This window comes from Callionymus lyra, chromosome 4, assembly GCF_982586985.1.
Source record: "Callionymus lyra chromosome 4, fCalLyr1.hap1.1, whole genome shotgun sequence".
NCBI classification, from domain to species: Eukaryota; Metazoa; Chordata; class Actinopteri; order Syngnathiformes; family Callionymidae; genus Callionymus; species Callionymus lyra.
In genome coordinates, this window is record NC_141821.1 from 26,338,095 (window position 1) to 26,361,333 (window position 23,239).

The 23,239-nt window shown below is 37.5% G+C and overlaps 1 protein-coding gene across 14 annotated transcripts in view; it reads right to left on the reverse strand.

The window, feature by feature from the left end:
• LOC148082299 (receptor-type tyrosine-protein phosphatase delta-like) overlaps positions 1–23,239 on the reverse strand; it is a 346,341-nt gene that overhangs the window by 225,797 nt on the left and 97,305 nt on the right. For all 14 annotated transcript variants that reach the window (XM_087789456.1, XM_087789451.1, XM_087789446.1 and 11 more), the window contains exon 5: positions 1,069–1,141. The gene's annotated coding sequence lies outside the window, so the exon portion shown is untranslated. The remainder of the gene's footprint in view (positions 1–1,068; positions 1,142–23,239) is intronic.

Here is a 23,239-nt window from a genome sequence, read left to right on the forward strand (position 1 = left end):
CACCCGCTCACCCTCTTGGGGGGAGCCACAACCTTGCTCACCCATGTGAGAGCGACACTGTGATATTTCGGTTGCTTTTCCGTGCCTCGGAAGGAGATGAACTTTACTGGCATCTTACCGAAAGACAACATTGGGAGATAATTATTGAACCTCGGGCACTGTTTTGCTCAGTTTTCTGCCGAACAGGCACAATTATAGTCAAGTAAGTGGACAATTCCTAACTTCAGCTTGTGGACCAACAATAATATTGTTGTGTTGTGCATTAGACCCAGCAGCATCCAGTGGGCAAACTAACTGGCTAATGAAAACTTAAAACAGTCTGTTAATTAAATATGGTGCTTTAAAAATATATATACTGTATATATTTATAGAACTGTTGACATGTGGTTAAATATATATATATATAATATAATATATATATATGGACATCCATCTGTCTGTCTATCTATCTGGCAAAAAAATGCAGATATTGTAGTTCCACTGTTGTACAGCAGAGAGCGCCATATACCGCAATATAAGTATTCCGTTTTAACTATACATTTTGAATTAGACCTTCTGTCATGACAAATGAATAACATGACAAACAAGACGGACATGATGGTGTGTATTAAACAATATTTTTTTTTAACTGGAATTGAAAGGATTTGTTTGCCTAAACACAAATATTTGCAAAATCTGTGAAATCGTTTTTTTCTGTTAAATAATGGAATGCCATGTTAACTTCAGGGCGTACCTTTTTAAGACTGTCACATATACTTATATCATTTCACAACAACAAACATGTAAAAATGATCAGAGCACTTTTGTTTTTTTTAAATCCTTGTATCGTGTGACTAACAGACTTAAAAGTAAAGAATTAAGCATAAAATCACTGCTTAAATTTATTAACCCTTGATTATATCATGGAAATTGTCAATGTATGACCTATTCAATTTTACATTTATGAGCAGTATTTGCTCAGCCGTTATATATTTGACCAAACAAATGAACATTGATTTATGACAAACTGAAACAAAGTGGTCTGATCATTTCACTGGGTGATTCAGAAATAACTTCAGCTGATGTTACCTTTTTTTTTTTGTTTTATTGCAGTTGCTGATTTTGACCTGAAGAAGAAAGAAGAGAACTCCTCGGAATTTCCCTGCAGAGGAGACAAAGAAAAGTGTTTGGTCAGTTTTGCCCAAGTGACAAGAATATTACCTTCACAAGCACAAATATGACATTTAAACCTCAATAAAACTAGACAAAATGTTATGACAGATGAAAACAATCTTGTTGCAATAGTTGAGGTCCTCAAGAGTTTCATTCAATCTGTGTCCAGATCGAAGATGAGATCGGTTGCCTCCAATTTCCACTCTCAATCTCACAATTTTGACTTCCTCTGATACCAGGTTCCAACAAAGAGCAGCACTGTTGGCATAAGAACTTAAAAAAAAAAAAAAAGTTGTTGCAATGGAAACTGAACACAATATAACGGAAGAAACAAATATTGTTTTATACAAAAAATGAGAATAATTTAGATCAAATAAAATCACAGATATTTATTTTTTAGAGATTTATTGATATTTTTTTGGAGTGTTTTGTGTACGATCCTTTAATTTCGGAACCGCTCTTATATAAATGTGTACTTATAATGTAAGAGGCTCTGAAGCACTAATAGGTATTCGTGGGATCATTTTATTTCTCTGTCTATTGTTAAAATAACTCAACAACACACCAATGAAGTTCATTTAAATGTAAAATATTTTTTTTGTAATGATCAAAGTACTGGATGGATGAGGCCTGATGATACAGTATCAGTTGTATAATCATAGTCTTGAGTCTAAAAGGCCACTAGATGTCGCTCTCTACTTTATAATCGTTGACTCTGATCTACTAATTCAATGAAACTCGTCATCATTTCAGGGAGAGTGTCATCTAGTGGTCTTTCAAACTGTATCATGATACAATTTAAATGACATGTTTTAAAATAGCTTTAGTTTTATCCAAGTTCCAACATTCATGAATAAATAAGAATTTCCATTGATTTTATTGATGTGAAATGAACACTTTGGTGAAATTGTGCACGGTCTGAGAGCTTGCTAGTTGTGAAAGCGAGTTTGAAGCACTGAAGTTTCCTTACGAAATAAATAGTTTTTGCAAAGACAGACGCAACTGCTGGCGCTATATCAACACATTTGAATTAAAGTTCCCGACATCACGCTGCTCAGTGTGATTAAATCTTTGTCAACTCCAAACTCTGTCGGCGTGCATCAACTCATGTGAAATCGTCTCTTGAAGCAGAGCTGTAAAATTCATGACTTAACACAGGCACCTGGATTTTAAACTTTCACCAGGAGCTGCTTTGAGACGGCAGCATTAGCATTCCGTGCTGCACTTGAGACATAAATCGTCTGCTTATGACCTTCCCCTGAACAGTAACCAACAGAGACACGCCGCCTCAACTCCATAAACCGGCAGAATGTTAAAGTGCAGGTACGCATCACATATTCCTCTTGCCTAAACACCAGTCAAGTGGGTGTAGTTAAAAATAAATGTGTTTGTGTGCATGTGAGCCGCTTTCTATCCTGATGAGAAGCTCAAATTATGCAAAGGCAGGGAAACTGTTTCAAAACACCGAAAGGGGTCCAAGGCACCGATTTGTGAAACCCTGCAGCCGTTTCTGAGGAAGTGGGCGGAGTTAATTGTTTGATTTCCTCAAACTAGTGATGGGTTGATGAGGCCTCGTGAAGCAGCTGATGCTGTATCATGATACAGTTTAAAGACCACTAGATGGCACCCTCAGTGAAATGGAAGCCAGGTTTCATTGAATTAGTAGATCAGAGCCAAATATTATAAAATAGAGAGTGCCATCTAGTGGCCTTTCAAAGATAAGACACTGTATAATGATACAACCGGCCTCATTGAAACATCACTACCTCAAACCATATCTAAAGGCAACCGTGAAGGAAATCTCTCTTTAACCCTAATCCTGTGATAGATACCTCTATGTACCGACACTCAAACTTTGGAATCTCTTTAATTTTTTGGCAAGGACTGGAAAACTAGCGATGGGTTGATGCAGCTTCAATGTACTCTTTGTTCTATAACTGATTACTTTGAACTGCTTTTCTATTGAAACCTCACATAATTTTAAATATCTACTTAGATCTAACGCATATAACGCTGCTTCATGAAGCTTCATCCATACATCAATGGCAAAAATCAATATGAAACAATAGTTATTTTCTCTTTTAATCTCAAATAAATGTATGGTTCAAATGCAGGAAAAATTAAAAGATGTCATCAAATGTATGTCTTTGGACAACCCATCGTATTTCCTAAAGCTGGAATTAAACTAGACAGTTGCTGAATTTACTATAAATCACACAAAGCATTTTTATTAATTCTTCCAAATGTTCCATTAAAAGATGGATATTTAAACATGTCGCTGTTAAACGGGTGAATTGAAATCAAACATTTATTGCAAATGGGAAATGTACTGTAAGGCTTTGCTCAAAATAGCTATTCAAAAAATGTATCAAAAAAGTCCGATCTTAATCCAACATGAATAATGTCATGATGTATATTGGTCTCATACTCCCCCCCCCTCATTTAAGGATGAGCATTAATTTTCAATAATAAACGTGTTTTTGTTTAAATTAGCGGCTCCCGGTAACACTTTTGCACGGAGACGTGTTAGCAGCCTGTTTGTGTCGCAAAGTTTCCAGCAGGTGCGATGGCGCTTCTCACTTGTGCGAGCTGAACATCACAGTCACAAGTTTGACACCATTGTGTCAAAAACTCTGCGCTCAGCTCGTCAGCTCCGGCGCTCCGTGCGCAAACAAGCAGGCTAAAAATGAACATTTGAGCGGTGATGCCTTTCAGTTCTCCTCGTCTGTCTGTCCTCGTCGCTGCTGCAGCTGCACAAGGTGGAGGAAATCGTCGCGCACAGATGGAATAACTTCTTAAATATAACTCACTTAATACAAAGGTGCTGAAAATCCATACTGGAAGCTTCATATACCTGGATTTTCAGGTGGATTTTCACAAGTAATCACATTTTCTCTGCCAGATGACTACGAAAAGAATGTTCCTCTCAAATTAACGGAAACCTCTTTTATCAAGAACACTTTATTACTATTGTAAGTTTTCTTTTGCATCTTTGAATCCGAATACAAATATCTGTAATTATTCACAAAAAAACTATAAATACACCACAATTACTGATGGGTTGATGAAGCCTCGTGGAGCAGTTGATGCTGTATCATGATTCAGTTTAAAGACCACTAGATGGCACCCTCAGTGAAAATGATGCCAATGAATTAGGAGATCAGATTATAAAGTAGAGAGTGACATATAGTGGTCTATTAAAAGACACTGTATCATCAACAACCAATCATGAGGCTTCATCAATAATATACACTAAAAAATATGACCTGCAGATGTGTTGCAATTTAGTACCTAAATAAAATGACTCTTATTTTTCACTGACAGTATCGTGTCTTTATAATGTACTATAGACCACACGTATATGGAGGTGCACGTGACTATTTTTCTGATACTGGGGTTGTAAAAGTCCCATGTGGTGATCTTGATGTAAAAAGGCTTGTGTGCAGACTTCTTTACCTGCTATACTAGCTGCACAGATGGAAACACAGAGCCAGTGTTTTCAAGTCTATTCACACTGGTACCCAGTTTTAAAAGGTTTCATATCTATTGACTGAGCACAACGGCTGTGTGTAGACGTGAGGCTTATCTGACACAACACTGGGACTACCAACTCCATCTCCACAAGAACTAAGGCCAAGTACATTACATACTGTATATCTGTGTTATAGTAGTAATGATATAACTTGATTTGAGTTTTTAACAGAAAAAATGGTTCAAGTCAATTTAATATAAAGCGGAGAGTAACTAGTTGACTCTGAAAATAATTGGTTTACCTAGGAAGAACACAATATTTACATTAGATATACTGCATATACTTAAAAGAAAAACACACCAGTTTAAACTACTTTTTTACTTTATTATTAAATGACATTTTTGATTGATGCTTTTTGTCATTTAATCGGCAAATCAAAAATAAAATAACTAAGTAAATAATAGTTTTACTGTAGTTACAAACATCATCGGCTTGTAATCACTAATTTTGGCTTTTTAGGAAGTCACTGTTTTTCCTCTGCAGATCACATTTAAAGCACAAATATGTACAATTGTGACATTATTTATTATTTTCTCATATTTTCTGTAATAATTGATTCCATTTTGCTTTTCACTTATCAGTGTGTTTGTGTGTTATCTGAAAAAAAACAGCTGATCTTTGGGAAGTGTTTTTATGAAGCACTGATATACTTTTTGAAAATACCCCAGATGATACTGATGCAAAAATACCCTTTATCTTGTTTTATAAACAAATGCAGATGCTGTATTTGGTTAAGATTCCTCTGATAATTTAAAGAAATGCAGTTACACTTTTAGGACACACGTAGTCGCCACAAAGACATTCTTAAAACTTTCTTATTGTTGCTTTAAACCCGAGGAAGAAATACACATAAAATCTGCTATTTTGACCATCATCAGTATGCAACACCATTCTAATCGAGGCTGTTTACTTTCTGTAGTTTTTGCTTCTTCAACAAGGTTGTTTTTGTGCCCAATTTGTGCATCAGAAACCACCCTAAACCCCTTTTATAAGCCCGACCTAATCTGCACAGCAGGCTTGGTGTTGATTGTCTCATCAACACAACAGGATCGGAAGGCTGTCAGCACAAAACAGATAAGAAATAATGCACAACCGACAGAAAGAGACAGGAAAGAGAGACATGAAAAGTGGGAGCTGTGGGTGCAGAGGGGATGAAGCTGAAACAGGAAGACGCACTGAGGAGGGATGAAAATGCTCCATTTGAGAAAAGAGACAGCCCAGAGAGAGGGTGGAAAAAAAATCTCCACCTGTCTTTCTTCAGAATTTCTTTTCACCTTTTCAGCAGTCAGGTTGTGAAAAACCACAATTGATCATCTTCTTAAAAGAGCAATTTCAGTGTCACCTGGTGTCATTAGGGTGACTGCTAGATTTGCCTGAACGAGGTTTACCCGGCAAGCCTTTGTCCTAAAAGTTCTCTCCTCATCTCGTGCCAAACGTTAGGATGCTCGAGTGTCCGTCATATCGATTCTTATCTATTTCCTACAGACAGAAGGAGTCGCAAAGTCTGAGATCTACTCGCATCTCTATCCAGTTGACCCAAAGTCATATTCGCACAGAGTTTGCAGAAGGAGGCGCACATTCATCAATCACTGTAAGCTAATTCCATTGCATTTGTCGCTTTCCTGACAGATATTCCATTTCTTTTCTTCTGATGCATGACTTTGGCAATGCTCCCACTCCCACGGTCCTTCACCGGAGGAGCACCCCTCTCTCAAATCGCATGAGTACTAGGGAGACAAATAAAGTAAATAGATTTTGTTCTGCGGCACTCTCACATTTACCCAGCTATAAATCCACTTGCCTCAACGTAAATCTTAGCAAGTTTGGGGCTGCGGCGCCTCCCGCTTATTAGCCAGGCTCCGATCAATTTATCACCTTTGAGGACAGAGAAAGGAGGAGTCTGGGGATTCTCTCCATCGCCTTTGATTTATGGAGCTGGAAACAAGGCGGGGCATTTTTGGGTCATGCAAATTTCCCTTCCTCTGGCCCTCCTTCCATCCCTTTGTTGAAAATGAATTCCTGAGACAAGACAGAAGAATCTCGTCGACGGAAGATGAAATTGTTCCTGGCTCACGTAAGGAACTTTCTTGACCATCTATCCACCACGTTATATAATTCCACTTAGTTCTTCCGTGAGACACATTTGTAGTTGCAATGTACGGCCATTTGTCTGTGCTGTTGCTTTACCAAGTCTTACAGAGCGCTATGACCTATTTTTTTCTTTTTTCCTCCTGAGGAAGAGAAAAAAGAAAAACAAAAAATCCATGCTTACCTCACCTGCGCTAATTGGCAAAGAATGACAGCGCCCCGTACCCTTGCGACTCTGTTCTCGTTTGTTACCGTCTTCTTTTAAATGATGCGTTGTGTTCCAGTGCCAGAAAAGCAACATTAGATTAGTAGAGATTCCCAATCTTGCTTTACGTCTTGTATAGCATAATTTATGGGAGCTTTTCTAGGTAATAAGATAATGTAATCGACTCACGATTATTACACTTTCATACGATCTCAAAAAGAAAGCAGATGACAAATGGGTCCCTGGAAAGTTGATAGGATACCTCTATGTAATAGTAACAATATGACTCAACAATATAGTGAAATCCAGATTGTCAGGTCGATAATAAGAAGTGTCAGGATGGACTGCAGTACATTTCCGGGAGGACCCGTCAGTGGTGATCGTAATAGGAAGAACATTTTTGTTTTAGTAAAACCACCATTACTGAGCTCTCACTTCACACATTGTCCCTACCTCGGCCAGTCCACCTCTTATCTGACACTGTCACCAAAAAAGAAATGTTTAATCTTTTCTGGTTCCACCTTGATCTTCCTTCTTTCTCATTTCCGCCACACTTCTGCCCACTTTTCTGTGTCCGGTACCCACTGACTTGTTTGCTGAGTGGGCAGAGGGCAGGGAAGGACGATCGAAGAGAAAGATACATCTATACAAACAATTGGTGGAGAGAAGTCTGGTTATCTAACAAGATTGAAAAATAACAACGGGAAGGAGAGCACTTAAAAATACTCATGGCTTCAGCCCTCCCGCAAATAATGACTAACAACTCTCCCTTCATCGCCACCTATGTCTTCCAATCGAATCATTTTGCACAAGATTTATTGCATTTGAAGATAATACAAGCAGGAAACTGATCCAAATATATAATTGCAATTTTAACAAATGTTTTTTACTTCATTTTAAGGCTACATTAAACAGGTCACAATCAGCTATACATATTTTATGATGGCAGCCTAGTGAAAGTGGATCAGATGAATGGTTATTGATGAATATTTTAAGAAAGAAGCAGCATCTACCTCAAAGGAACCATGTTTAAACACCATCTATCAAGCTGTCACTGTCTATTCCTGACGTCCTCATACACTACAATCATAAGCCCTGTTGCTGTCAGATAAAATTACTTTACGCTAGAAATGAAAAAGAGGAAAAATAAATTAGAAAACTAACGAAAAATGTCTCTAAACAAATGCAAAAAAATATATTAAACTTTTTAAAGAATACATAAAGACGAAGAGTATAGCAATACACACAAAGTGTATCTTCTTACATGTTGTGAATGGATGTGATAGTTTAATGAAGCTTCATGAAGCATTATCCTTATTTTCAGACTCCACTAGATGGCACTCTCTGCTCTATAATGCTTTGAACCATTTAATTAGAACCTTACGTCATTTTGAATCAGCAGCCCATGAGTAGAATAGGTGTTTACAAAAATGGCAAAACAAGTTTAATTCAGTTCAACATCATACAATAGGCACTGACAACTATGTTGAAAAGATATTAGCAATGCAATTACACTATTAGCAAGTGATGGGTTGATGCTTCATGATACAGCATCAGTTGTTTATTTATAAACTGTCTTAATATTAACATTATTAATAACTCTTCTGTATAATATTTGGCTCTGATCTACTAATTCAATGAAACCTGGCATCATTTTCACCGAGGGTGCCATCTATTGGTCTTTAAACTATATCACGATACAGCATAAGCTGATTCATGAAGTCTCATCAACACATCACTATTAACTAAGTAGTTTTTATAAAGTATAAACCTGCATGGATCTATTTTTTGGTGGGTATTTTGGGCTTCCAGAGAATGACTCACGCCCAGACAAAAAGGTTCAGCCAAAGCAGAAGAAGAGGAACAAAGGTGTACTATTCAAGAGAAACAACACTAAACAACAATAAATGAGGATCATCCATGTGAGGTTCTAAAGAAGGAAAGCGACAGGAGAAGAGTTTTGCAGAGGGCAGCACAATCCTGGAATAGCCGAGAGCTGTGTGGATATGATTAAGTATCTGTCCTGTCAAGTACTGAGGTGGAAGTTGGCCCACTTCTTTCCTAAACCACAGAGAGAAAAAGGCAGAGGCAATAAAAAAGATTGTGCAGCAAGGCCAAACTGTATTTTTAGTTACCTACACCTTTATGAAATCCACAAGATAGTATTTATAGAGACTTTCGGCAGCATATAGGCAAACTTTCCTCTGCTCCACTGTACAAGGGGTTTTTGAGAGGTGGAACAACATGACAAATTCCTTTTTTTGAGGTGGATCACACTACTGAGGGGGAGTAGCACTTCAAACGCCGGCTGTTTCCATGCCAGCCTCGCCGCCCGCCTGACTTGGGAAGATAGCGACCATCTGGCGACAGGTGTGAAGGGCACCTGTGTGCCATGAAGTAGAACACTGTACAAGTACGGACAACGCTCTTTATTGAAAGTCTTCAGATATCATTGCACGCCTTCAACCTCATCTGACATCACCTTTAAATGATCATTTCCACGTTTTAAAATCTCATGTTGGACCTTTTGAAATCCATATATGCGCCCTGACAATTGAGATATTAACACCACAATAGTTGGTGTTTCCCAGAAGATGAGCACGACATTGGTGGATTAAGTCTTTGAAGCTGCCTTTCCAGTTTTGTCAAACAACGTGAATGTGCCAGAAGTAGGAGAGAAACTCTGCAACTTGTGTAAATGAGGCTTGATTTGAATATTTCACTCACAGCTTGGGCTTATTGCGCATTCATTCTTTTCTGAATCACCACCTTCTGCCAAAATAACACAAGTAAACGAAAACCCTGTGAGTGGATCAGACAGTCTGCACACATGGTGGTTGGTCTTTGTTCTCAGCAAGATAATGTGTATGAAATGTACATACGCTTCTCTGCTCGGATAATTACGTCTTTATTTTTCAGCCTCTTGGTCTTGAGATGTTGAAGGATTTGGCTGCAGAGCTTACAGGATATGAGAGCTTCTTGACAAAAGCATCTCTTTTTAACTTAATATGTGGTCCGTGGAAAGTCCTCATCAGGATTCTTAATCCGAGTCAGCGGTTTCATAAGACAGATAAGGTAGATTTTTTTTAACAGTCTTGTACATGTTTGTATGTTCCTAAACATACATTATTAAGGATTTACTGTAGTTTTGTACCGGGGTATGTTTTTAACACATTTTAAAATATATGATTTTAACGACCGTGTTTGTTTTTAACATATCTTAAACTATATATTCTAACACCTGTGTTTTAAAACACTTCTTTAAACTGGATTTTAACACTTGCTTATGTTTTAAACATGGGTTCAAAGTTGTATTTTAACTTTTGTGTAATTTTCTAAACATACTTTTGATATACATTTGAATACCTGTGTATGGTTTCAAATATATTTTGAAATATACATTTTAACATCTAAGTGTACGCGTCAACATCTTTTTAAAGACACTTTTAAAGACACCTGTTTTTAGCATATTCACCTCTCAAGGTGACATAGAGATAACCCAAGCGATACCTCAAACACATTTGTTTTCATGCCACCGGGTCACCTTGACCCAGAGAAAACATAAGGTTTGAAAATGTACATTTTAACATCTGTGTGTTTTTTACATACTTGTAAAAATCAGCATCTATTAACAAAGGTCTTACATAATTTCTGATATTATATATATTCTTTAGTCCATTGAACAAAATCTTGCAAATAAAGTAGTGAAGGGTTGACACTGATATTTAAGATTCTGAGGGTCACACTCACATAAACACACACTAGTTTTAGGGTTATTGTTTTTTTGAGCCATGACAACTTGCATTTTGAATAAAAGAAAAGTTGCTTTTACTTCCTGTGAAACTAACTAAGCATCCCTGTTCTGGAGCATTGACTTAACATTTTGAAACACATTTTGAAACATTGATGTGGAAGTTCAATACTCGGATGATAAAATTCCAAAATCATGTCTACTGACATGATAATAACTAACAGCTACTAAAAACTCAACACAGCCTGAAAGGAGCAATATAAAAAGAGGAAAATAGAAGGGGCAAATATAGGTAGCAGAAAGGCGAGGAAGAGGCTATCTCTTAGGTGGAGACATACCAATATCAAACAGTTTATTTCTCTATGTGTGAATGTGAGATAAAGTCAAGTGGAATGTGCATAAGTGAGATATGCGTTCATACTTCTTGCAAGAAACCCCAATGGAAATAACAGGTACCAAAATAGAGCCAGGAAATGGTCGAGAATGTAAGAAAAAAAGAAAAAGAAAAAAAAGAGCCAATGCTTGTCCAGCCTTTCACAACAAAAGGAAGGACAGTTAACTGTCATTACTGCTGCCAAGGAAAACCACAATAACATGTGAAAAATTAGGCAAACAAGGGCTGCAGCTTGTAAGGCAGAGTCTATTATAATAGCATTATTAGAACAATTGGAGGGAGGCTTTTTTCCCTGGCCTATATAGGTGGCAGCCAATTGCCAAACATGATTTTTAGGATACGAGATTAGCCATACCAGCAAACTTGTGACTTGTATAACTTAGTCTTCCATGTTATGCAGCACTTCTGCTTTTCACTCATATTAAAACAACAAGACATGACCTAATCTGACATTAGTCTTTGTTTGAAAGGATGAAATGTTGTTTAAAATGAAATTAAAGTGCAACATAACAAGGTTTCTCAGATCGTTTCCAGCTGCAAACACATTGAGAAGATCACCGTGACTCAATAAGACGGACCAGTACTTCATACAGATGTAATTCCTACCACTAATCCAGTTAAAGGTTAGTTCCAGTCCTTTTTAGAAACTCATTTTAATGCAGCAATAAAGAAAATGGACATTAATGTTGTTTTTCTTTTCATAATTTCACAAATGATTGGTTTAAGACAACATAACTTTGCCCGCATGAGACCACCAAACTGCTTTAGAGCAGTAGTTCAGAGACCGTTTAAAAAAAGATAAAGTACTGATAGACTTTTTGAAGGTACTAGAAAGATAAATGCAGGAACCGACATAACAAAAGCCTTTATCTTTTGTAACTGAACTGAACACACTGTCAGAAAAGTCAAACCCCAGTTGTTGGTTTCTTTTTATTTTCAGACAGAACCATTATTATCAATCTTTTATACAACACATTTCAAAACAACACCACTCTTCTTTAAACAATGATGCCCTTGCAAGAGGAAACACGACTATGAAGTATTTATTTAGGAAGATAATACAACAAAATACTGCAAAACGTTGGTAAAAAGGTAGAAATAGTGGTCAAACCCTATTCACGAGTATAGTAAGTAAGTAAGTAAGTAATATTTATTTATATAGCGCTTTTCGAGACCAGGGTCACAAAGCGCTTAAACAATCAAAACAATACTCAAAAAAGTACATACTTTAAAAATCAAGATAATACTGAGAACAACACAGGAGTTAGAGAAATTCATGTATAGGATATTGTTTGCCTTGTTTCTTCAGTAGATTTCACAATGGTTTAACCATGTGCAGTTACGATGGGCGGACGGTCTGCTTTTAAGAGGTTTGCCTCAGTGTGTCCATTACTAAACTACCCTGAGGGTTCAAATGGCGTGTTGCGTCTCAGCTTCCTGTCAATCATTATACCAGTGTGTGTGTGGATGGTTAAACGGTGACTTAGTGTAAGTACTTGAGAGCAGGATAAACATAAAAAAAAGCTCTATGGATGTTAGAGCCATTTCCCTTTGTCGTCTCTTCTTGGCACTGCAAGTGAGAAGCAATCAACAGTCGGAGTGTCTACTTGGTGTAGCACAAAATAAACAAGTCGTTTATCGACCGGCAAGTTACCAAGACAGTATTTTTAGTTTGGCTATGAAGATCATTTGTATTATTTTAAGTTTAAATTTAAATATTCATGTTTCATTGTAGCATTAGCTACTGGAGATCAATGTCAACATTTAGTGTGAACCTTCCTCTCATGCTTTTGGTAAAAGGCGGATTTTGTTATTGATTTAATGCAGCTGCTAAGATTTAGGTCAGGAAAACATCAAGGTTTACTGCTTGAAGGCGCTAATTTCCTCTCTGCTACGTGACTCCAAGATAAAATAAACAAAAAATATTTATTTATTCCCATGTGGCCAATTTCAAGCCTGTGTTTGCAGTATAAAACGGTGATGATATGATAATTTAATTCTAGCATTTTGTCAATCCTTTTATGTAGCTCCCAATGAATCTTGAAAGAGATCCACCACCTGATCTGTACACACAAAACATATATTTGAATATTCCTTGTTTTTAGGGGTAGATAAACAAAAATAATGCTGTCGGACTAAATGCCATGTTGGCAGTTGTCCACTTAGAAAAATATTTTCATGTAATATTTTCATTTGGAACATTCCTGCTTCATGTAGAAAACCTTGTCCAAATATGCATTATTCTTTCGATTTAAGTGTATGGACCTTATATTTTCACATCTGTTTTTATTTTATTTTATTAAATATCATTTAATAATGACTTTTTTAAATATTAAGAAGAGGTAAAGCCTTATAAGGTTAAGGTTAAGGTAAAACGTATAAGGTTAAGGGTAAGGTTAAGGTAAAAATGTGAAGATTGTTGTGTAAGAATTGTAGTATTATTTGTGGATCATAACTAGGTATGGGCTCAAACTAGTGTCCAAGGACAGGTCATTATAACAAAAATGATAACATTGAATCATTAGGGATGTTGTGTATGATTTTTTCGGCATGTAGAAGCTTCAGGTGCTCGAAGGATGCCTCAAAATGAAGCCTCAAGAATTGACAACTATTGTATTGTGTGTGAGATGACATTCACAATGGCCTTGTCCAGACTACTTTCTATCAGAAGTGAGACTCGCTTTTGCAATTCCTGTTATTTTCGAAACATTAGATACACTTTTTTCTATTATAAAATGAAACCATAATGTCAACAAAGCACTGGCTACTACCTTTTCTATATAAAACCAGTACCACGGTGGTAAAAAGCACATATTCCCATTTCTGGTCAAGATGGTGGTAAAGAAAGAGCTGTACTAGAACCAAAGCTCTCGATCTGCTGGCGCAAGCTTTACTCTCTTCTATGGTCATGAACATTTGGTAGTTTCAATTAATTCAATTATAATACACATCACGAGGACACTGTTTTACCTGCATATCCAAACATGTCAATTGCCTTATGTGATTTGAGAATGTTCTCATTCATCCAGGACATGGTTATACTGGTGGTTTGGAAGCGGGTCAAGTGGACTGTGTAGAGTTCTAGAAAGACGTTTCACCACTCATTAAGTTTCTTCAGTTCCATTTGAACTGGGGTTAGGAGCGAGCATATATTCTAGGGGAAGGAACAGAGAACAATAGGGACGAGTGTGGAAACAATATATTGGCGGAAACTCATCAGGGTTAGGAACTAAATAAACTTATAGGATGAGAGGTTAAACCTCTTCCTAGAACTCTACAAAGTCCAGTTGACTCACTGTTGAACCACTTGTATCCAATTAGAAAATACATACAACGATGAGTACGAGTATATCTTTTTTGTTTTGTGTAACATTAATTTTGCTGCATCAGAGTGTCAACCAGCTACTTCATTTTGTCTCCGAGTTCCTCCTTTTTTTTCTTCCTGATCTTTGTCGTCCAAGCAGAAGACAGCTATTAACTCTAGCATATGACTGGCAGCTTGATTTTTTTCTTGAGGTCTGAAAGTATCAAAGAAATGAAGGGAGAGGATTTGAAAGCTGCCTGGTTTATATCACTGATAAGTGATGCAAGACGTAACATAAATGTTTAGAGAACGACACGTCGTGATGGGCGGATGAAGCTTCATGAGGTCATCAGTGTCAAGAGCCCACCAGGTGGCGCACTCTGCTCTATAATATATTATTTAAAACAAAATAGGATCATTTTCAAACTTAGTGCGCCACCTACTGAGCTCTAAGATACACTTCGATCAGTTACGAATGGTAACGAAGTTTCTGGGAAATATGAATAAACTGTAAATACTGACTGTCGAAAGGCAAAGTTATGCTAGCCATGAAAAAAAAAGGAAAATAAAAGAGACTCTGTGGTGTTTCTATGTAGAATTAATTGATTCACATTGCAATAAGAGAAGAGCTTTTCCATGAAATGTATGCAAACATCAGACTCCGATCTTAATTGCAAAGCAGAAACTTGGATGTGCTCGAGCAGATGGCTGACGAATCATGGCGACTAGAAGAGTATTAGACGAGCAAAAGTGTAAACATCAGTGTGAGTAATCAATATCTCATTTGGCTGTCTGCTTAAGCTCCTGTACTGTCGGTTTGCATTTGCTGCGAGCACTTTATCAGGTTTTAAAGTACAGCCACAAGGTAAGCTAATGTAGGACAGAAGGAACAAGACGACAAAATGACCGTCTGTTGTGATTCTGTCATATTCGGATACGATCAAAGGGTTAGAAAAAAACCACTGGGCTTAACTTTCAGAGTTTCCATCACTGCAGACATATTGTCTGAGGCAAGGATCGGCTATATATAGCTGGTTGTAGCGGGACATTGTGAGATAATTCGGGACAAGCCTCGAGCACGGGAGACCTGAAATACCCTTTATGTCACTTTAGATAAGCGGAAGGGAAAAGACAGTGGTCACTGTGGGACGGACTAAGTGCTTGCCTCTGTTTCTTTAGCTGGGCTGCATCTGAGAGGCAGGTGAATATTGCGCCTCAGTAGCGTGTGTGCAGAGTCTGCTGCCAAATGGGACACTATGAGTTTATAAAAGTGGCTATAAAATGTGCATATATCTTGTACCTAAACTAGACTAAGGAGAATTCTTGAGAGAGAATTATCCATCAGCCAGATGTCCATGTGTGGATATCAAACATCCTTGGGTGTAAAACAGCTTTAGTCTTGAAGGACTTCTTATGCATATACTTTGATTAAAAAAAAAAAGACACAAAACAGTTTTAACTGATTGATGAAAACAACATCATTAGTTTGACTTTTGGAAAGTTGATCAATACAAATGAAATGAAAATGAGGATTCCTGTTAATATAGAGTTATCAAAATATCAATACTTATATCGAGTCAAATCCTGGATATTATACATATAAGTCAAGGCGCCTGTCATGTAAAATCTGTAGGCCAACAGCACATCAGTTTAATGGCTATAATATCATTAAAAAGCATAAAATTGTGTTAAAATATTTTCTGATTGTTAAAATGTTAATTCACATTTCATTCCGTTTCTACTGATCTTCATGTTGACTAAGGGTTAGGATTTCTTTTTTTTGAGTAATTGATTCCTTTTTAGAGTAACAGGAGCGCTTCCAGTCTACTGTCTACACTACTGTGTGCAGGGAGTGCTTGCAGTTACCTGGAATACTTTCTGTATGTGGAACATGTTATGGTTTAAGCCTCTGTGACAAACAATCTTAAAATAAAAACTTGCTTAAGTTTTTCTGAAACAATTCAATAGTGAAGGCGTAGGTATTTGGATGTTTTTAAGCATCTTTTTGAAAGGAAGAAGAACCTGATCTACAGTCACTACATTAAAAGGGACTTACATATTGTTGCCCATAACTCTAACAAGTAACAGATGAATGTAAAAATAATGGCAACGCTTGGAAGACATGAGGGTGAGTAGAAAATGAGTGAACATTTAATTTTGGGTGAACCCTTTAATATAATTGAATATCTAGATTTTTTGTATTCTGTTTTTCAAGTAAATCAAGTGGTTTTCATAGTTAATTTAAGTGGCGTGTCCCCCACAGAATTATTTTTCATCTGCGAAATCAAAAATAGTACACAGCACTGAAGATGTTCCTTGCAATTTTAGTATTGTAAGCAAACATGAATAACATTAACTATACAAAAATCTCTCTTTACTCGAGTCATGAAACATGTGTGCAAATGTGGAAATAATTGTGATAAGTGTTTCTTGTCTTAAACGCAAATCTTTATAAGAATTATTATCTGGTTTTCGTCTAGTAGAAATGTTATTATTTTGCCTTACATTTTCTTTTGTGAGAATATTTCTTATACTTTACCACTTTAGATTTGGATTGGTCCAACTTGCTCTTATGTCAATTAACAATTTAACAAACCCCTGACTAAATATGACAATGTTACTATGAGGTCCCCACAAGGCTGAGAGCAAATAAAAACTTCTGTCCGTTTAAAACAGTGTCCTCGTGTTGAGTGTTTTAGTATGGTCTACATCAAGCGGGTCAGGGAGAGGGCAGGATCATTATTTACAACAAATAGGATGCCGGGTCTTACAGGGACAATCCGACACTGGAAGGTCTTTTTAATTAATGCACAACCCTCTTGATAACTTGTATATAAGCTAAAGTAAGTAAAGATGGTCAAAACATGAGTCAAATGTTTTGAATTTGTAAATTGAAGTAAATCGAATATCAAGCTTATTATAGATATCTATAAAACTATATTATAGATATCTATAAAACTATATTATAGATATCTATAATACTTTATTATAGACTCGGCACATTAATCGATTTTTTTCTCCCACTCATTTCAAAGGATCAACATAATAAGACGGTTTATCATGGCTTGTAATGTGATGCAGGATATTAGATAATTACTTAATTAATACATTCTGATGAGTTTTAGGTCATTCATGTCTACTTTACATTAAAACAGAGGATTTCAATCAAGGGGCTGAACCCCCTCTGGGCTCAGGATCACAGTACTTAAATATGAAAGCGCTTTTATTGCCCCATATTCAATCATTAAAAAAGCTCTTCATTTACGCAGCAATAATTACACCAGATCTGTTAAACACAGAGAAACCAAGGTAATGGCTGTGATGACCGAGGCCATGACTTTACCTCAGGGTAGCACACATCCCTCACGTGGAGGATGAAAAATTTCTCACTTTCAAGTCTTCCACAGCGTTTTTGATATCCCTCTGAGCTACCTTCCTATGAGATCAAAAACAACAACGCGATGAGCACCTGCTGGATGGATCAATGTGAAAATGGGGGGTTAAACTGCCTCTTCAGCCACTTCCAGAGCAGACAAAGACATACAAGTTTTTTTTTATGCTAACTGAACATTTATTTTGTTTCAAACTTTGCTTTAAAAATGCAATAATTCCTTGATTCATCTAAAAGGTTATTAGGATATAATAAGGTATAGAAACAAAATGTGCTTTAATGTCATGCATTAAGTGTAATTATAGGAGATTTATTATAATATTTAAAATTGTAGTTTGAATATTCTGTTTATTTTAAGTTTACTTGTATGGCCACTTTGCTGTCAAGAGCAGATTAAAACAATGGGTTGGCAGGAGACTTAAAAAAGCCCAACAGACACAAACAGAATTAAAGGAAGATCCGCAACACCAGATGCTCTGTAGTGGATAACCACCAACGTCAAGGGAAAAAACAGCTGGCTATACTAGCCCCCAAGACTCAATAAAAGAGCTGAGATATGCAGGAATGGCAGCTGAAGCAAAGAGTGGGGCTGGGAAGTGTGTGTGTGTCCAGTAGAGACTGGCTGCAGGGGGTTCATCGCTGGTTCCACCATCAGATTATTAAAGGAAGTAAGAATCAGAGGTCAGGGGGAGCTTGTAGCTACTGCAGTAAAAAAGCAGCCAAGCCTACAAATGCTAACGATCCATAGCTGTGAAAGGGTTAAGATGAAATGTTTCACACAGTCCTGAACAATAATCTTAGTTCTTCTGCTGCACCTTGTCACACTCGCTTATGCTTATTTTTATTTAACATTCGTCGGGTGAACATCAGGAAATTACAAGTTGTCTACACAGGAGCTCGGAAGTTGTGGGAGTGCATGTAAATAAAACTCTATTATCGTCTAAAACAACAGCAACGTGAATGAGTGTTCGCATAAAAACTGACCCGCGGACTCCATCGGATTATTTAGTTATGTGGCCCCTCATATTATTAACAGATTCATTGAAGCACAGTCTTAATTCTCTGTGCATCCTCGAGTGGACATGCCCGGTCTAATGGGACTACATTTGATTTATCGGTTTAAGGAGTTCGGTTGGACTGAGTGGGAAAAGTAGATGGTGAAGCAGCAGCGGGCCGTCTCTCCAGGGCGGACACGTTTGTGCAGCAACTGATCAAGGTTTGGCTTGTGTCCAGGAGTTCAGACCAGTCTCTGGATGAGCGTGGACATTGATTATTGATCGGGAGATTACAACCTGGAATTTGGGAGGATTACAGAAAGAAACTCTATTCGTATAAGAAGATGCACAATATTGTATTCCGATTACCATGCTGTTCCTAAAAGCTGATCTACATCCTTTCTTGAGAGACATGTCTTTCTTCTTGTATGTCATGAGCAAGACTCAGGAGTTTGTCATTCATTTTCTTCAAGTGGGTACTGTAACAAATGTTCAAAACAGAACATTAAGTGAATTAAAAGTCAGTTAATAATATAAATTGATTTTAGAAAGTACATTGTAGTAATAGTCGTAATAGTGTGAACTGCAAAAACGATGTGTCCTTGTATCTCGGCTCCTTTTAGTACAGTGGGGAAATTTGGAAATAAATTGGATGCATACATTTGTTAAGTTTACTGTACTGCCTTGGTACAGTTTTTCATCAACACCAATGGGCTCTAGGTTAATAAAGAAAATCCTAAAACAACTAGACTAGCATAGTCAGCCAATTTCTGCAGCAGGGAAAGCATGCACGGATCCCCCCTGTTCAACTGGGCGAAAAAAAAAAAAAAAAGACAACTGGCCAAACATGAAATCACATAAAAAACAACACATAGAATAGGAAGCCTACAGTTATGTCCAGTTCTTCCCGGACCTGGTCGAGGTAAATGTAAAACTACTGTATATGAGAATAATGACATACTGGGTAGGGTACGCTAAAACATAGAGAACATGCAACATGTAACTTATTCAGAGAATGTTGAATAAAAACGACTATGGATCTTCAGAACATGATTGTCGACTACTTTAATGAGTCTTAAAGACTTAAGAATAAAACCACAGTCTTTTGTTTTCCGTTTGTCTTCTGGTATTGTCATTACTAACTGTAAAAGTCATTGTTCCGTCATTTTTATTTTCTCAGACGTTAAATCTACTGAGGGGCACATAAATATGCTGAAAAAAAAATCAGTGTTAGTTTGTTTGTTATTTGCTCAGAAATGGCACTAAATAAACCAGAGAGCTTCTCGATTTTAGTCGTGTGGTGCGCCCCCTTCCACACAATTTTTTCACTGAGATAGAAATTAACCATAATTGACCAGGCAAAGTACTAAAATGATTTATAGTTGAATCTGCTGCAGGACAAACTGACTAAGATGCATGTGGACCCTGGTCTGGTCTCCTGGATTACGGACTATCTTACCGATCGACCACAGTATGTCAGGCTGAAGGACATCAAGTCTGACACTGTGGTGTGCAGTACAGGAGCACCTCAGGGGACAGTACTGGCCCCTCTCCTCTTCACCATCTACACTTCGGACTTCTGCTACAACTCAGAGCTGAGTCTCGTCCAGAAGTATGCTAACGACACTGCCATTGTTGGATGCATCAGGAACAACAGCGAAGACGAGTATAGGAGTCTGATACGTGACTTTGTGGACTGGAGTGAGAGGAACCACTTGCAGCTGGTCTTGGACTTCGGGAGGTCCAGGACAAAGCCACGTCCAGTGTCCATCAGAGGCGACGAGGTGGAGATAGTGGACAACTATAGGTACCTCGGTGTGTGGATGGACAGTAAACTGGACTGGTCCTGCAACATAGACCATGTATATAAGAAGGTTCAGAGTAGACTGTACTTTCTGAGGAGGCTTCGATCATTTAACATCTGCAAGAAGCTCCTCTGCATGTTCTACCAGTCTGTGGTGGCCAGTGTCATGTTCTATGCTGTGGTGTGTTGGGGTGGAAATGTGTCCAAGAGGAGTGTCAACAGGTTGGACAGGTTGATCAGGAGGGCTGGTTCTGTGGTTGGAATGAAGCTGGACTCACTGGTGACAGTTGCTGAGAGGAGATCATTGAACAAACTACTGTCCATCATGGATGATGACAGTCATCCTCTGAACACTGTCATCAGTGAGCAGAGAAGCAGAATGAGTACACGAATGCTCCTACCCAGGTGCAAAACAAATAGACTCAGGGACTCATTCATCCCTCGGGCTATTAAATTGTACAATTCTGAGTTCGGGGGCAGGAGTGCAGTGAGAGTATCTGGATGTTCTGTTCCATGTTAGTCTTTGTATCCTTTGTCTTTGTTGTTTTTCTTTCCTTGACCTGTCTTTGTCTTTAGACTTAGATTGTGTCATCTTGTTCTTCCTCTTTATGTTCTTCTTCTTATTTTATTTTTTATGTATTATTTTTATTGTTTATGAAAAATTGCTGGCTATTGGTAAAAAACAATTTCATATAAATTCAATAAAGTTTTACCTTACCTTACCTTACCTTAATGTAGTTATGGGCTGTTGAAGCTTCATAAAATTGTCCATATTTTCAGAATCCTCTAGATGACACTGTCTGCTCTATAATAGTTTGCTCTCAGTAGCTTTTCTATCAAAACATTAAATTGAGTGTAACACATACTGAACTCTAAAAAACAGCTTCTTCAGCCCATTACTAGTTAAAAGCATGTCACAGAGAGAGGTAGTGGTGTTATATATTATGGTGCATATACTAGAATAATACAGTCACAGGAACATCTCTCACAGGAGCTACTTTAGTGGCATATCAATATTGTTTCCGTGTCTGTGCAACAGAGGTGTGGGTGCCCTCCAGCTAAACTGTCATGCGAACGGGTCAAAAATACTAAACGGAATTAATAACATTTTTTTAAAGTCTCCATGGGTAAACAGGGGAGTGAATGGTTTGTCTCCTGGCAGGTCGGCAGTTTACTTTTCCAGATGAAGCACTACATTGACAACGGATCTGTAAACGACATCCTCTACTAAGAATTGGAAGAGTAAATTGCATCTTGAGCTTGTTTAGGTGCTGTGTGGAGAGTAAAAGATGGACAGACGAGAAGAAAGATTGAAGGCGTAAGCGTTCACTCTGGAGACTGTGATATGTCAAATGTGCAGTAGACCATAACCTCTCCCGCTGACCCATCCTCTCGTTCTTCTATCCTCGGGTAGACACCAAGGGAACACAATTTAAACAACAACAAACAAACAAAGTTAGTTGAAACTATCAGGGAGGAGATTTAAATGCACGTGTATGCCATTGTTTTATTCCAGACATATTATGATCTTGAAGTTAAGGAAAATATGGATAAAGGGGGATGAGGGATACCTGAGGAAGATCATTTGAAGGAAATAATCTGGATAGAAGTTATATGGTATGTTCAGGAAAGAATATTTTCGCTCAAGGTTTGTGGTCGTTGGAAATGCTTTACAATAAACTCTGGGTAAACAGTATTGCATCCCTAATATCTAGTAATGCTATGCTAGGAGCAAAATGCCAGCTGTGTTGGAATATTTCATTTGAATGTCATGACTTCCCAAAGCCATCTTGAGGAAAGAGGGCAAGTTAACAAGGATCAAAAGTGTCATAAATAATTGATTTACTTCGACAAAAATGTATCTTACGTGTGCTTCTGCATTTTACAACCTAGAAGTATTAAATGGTAAATTAATTAAACACATGGTGTTCATCACACGTTTGGAGGGTGTAATTAAAAATTATAATTATAATGCTAACTACGCCAATGCCAGTCTATAAAAATCAATTTTTAATCTCTTCAGGTCTTTCACCCTTAGATTTAAGTGACTTGACTTCGGAGCCGAACTGAGGCTATGACCGCACTAGCTTGCTCGTGGGGAGTAGGAAAATGCATTCATATTTTCAGGAGCCAGAGTTCGACTGACTTAGAGGTTATACATAAGATCATTATGTCAGTTGTGAAGTGGACAGGCAGACAGTGCAGTGAAGTGTAAACTGGAGTATTGTTCTATTGTGTAGTGAAAGAAGCTAGAAGCCACGTTCTGGGTCAGTTGGAGGTGTGTAAGAGATATCTTGTTGAGGCCTGTCAGGGAAGCGTAACAGTAGTCAAGATGGGAAATGGGAATTCTACGATTCGATGAGTCAGATGCTTCCTGTGAAGCTGGGAGCTACCTCAGAGGAGCGACACTTGCCCGTTTAGTAATCCTGCTAATTCACCAGAAAATTTGGATCAGCTACTTTGAGGAAATCTTTAGAGGAGCATTAGTTAGCCACAGCATACACACATCTAAAATAAACCATATACATGGGATCAGTGTGTGAGTGTATTTGTTTAGAGATGTTTGTCAGTGTTATTAATGACAAATTTGCTTATTATTGACACATAGAGTTTATTTATTTAT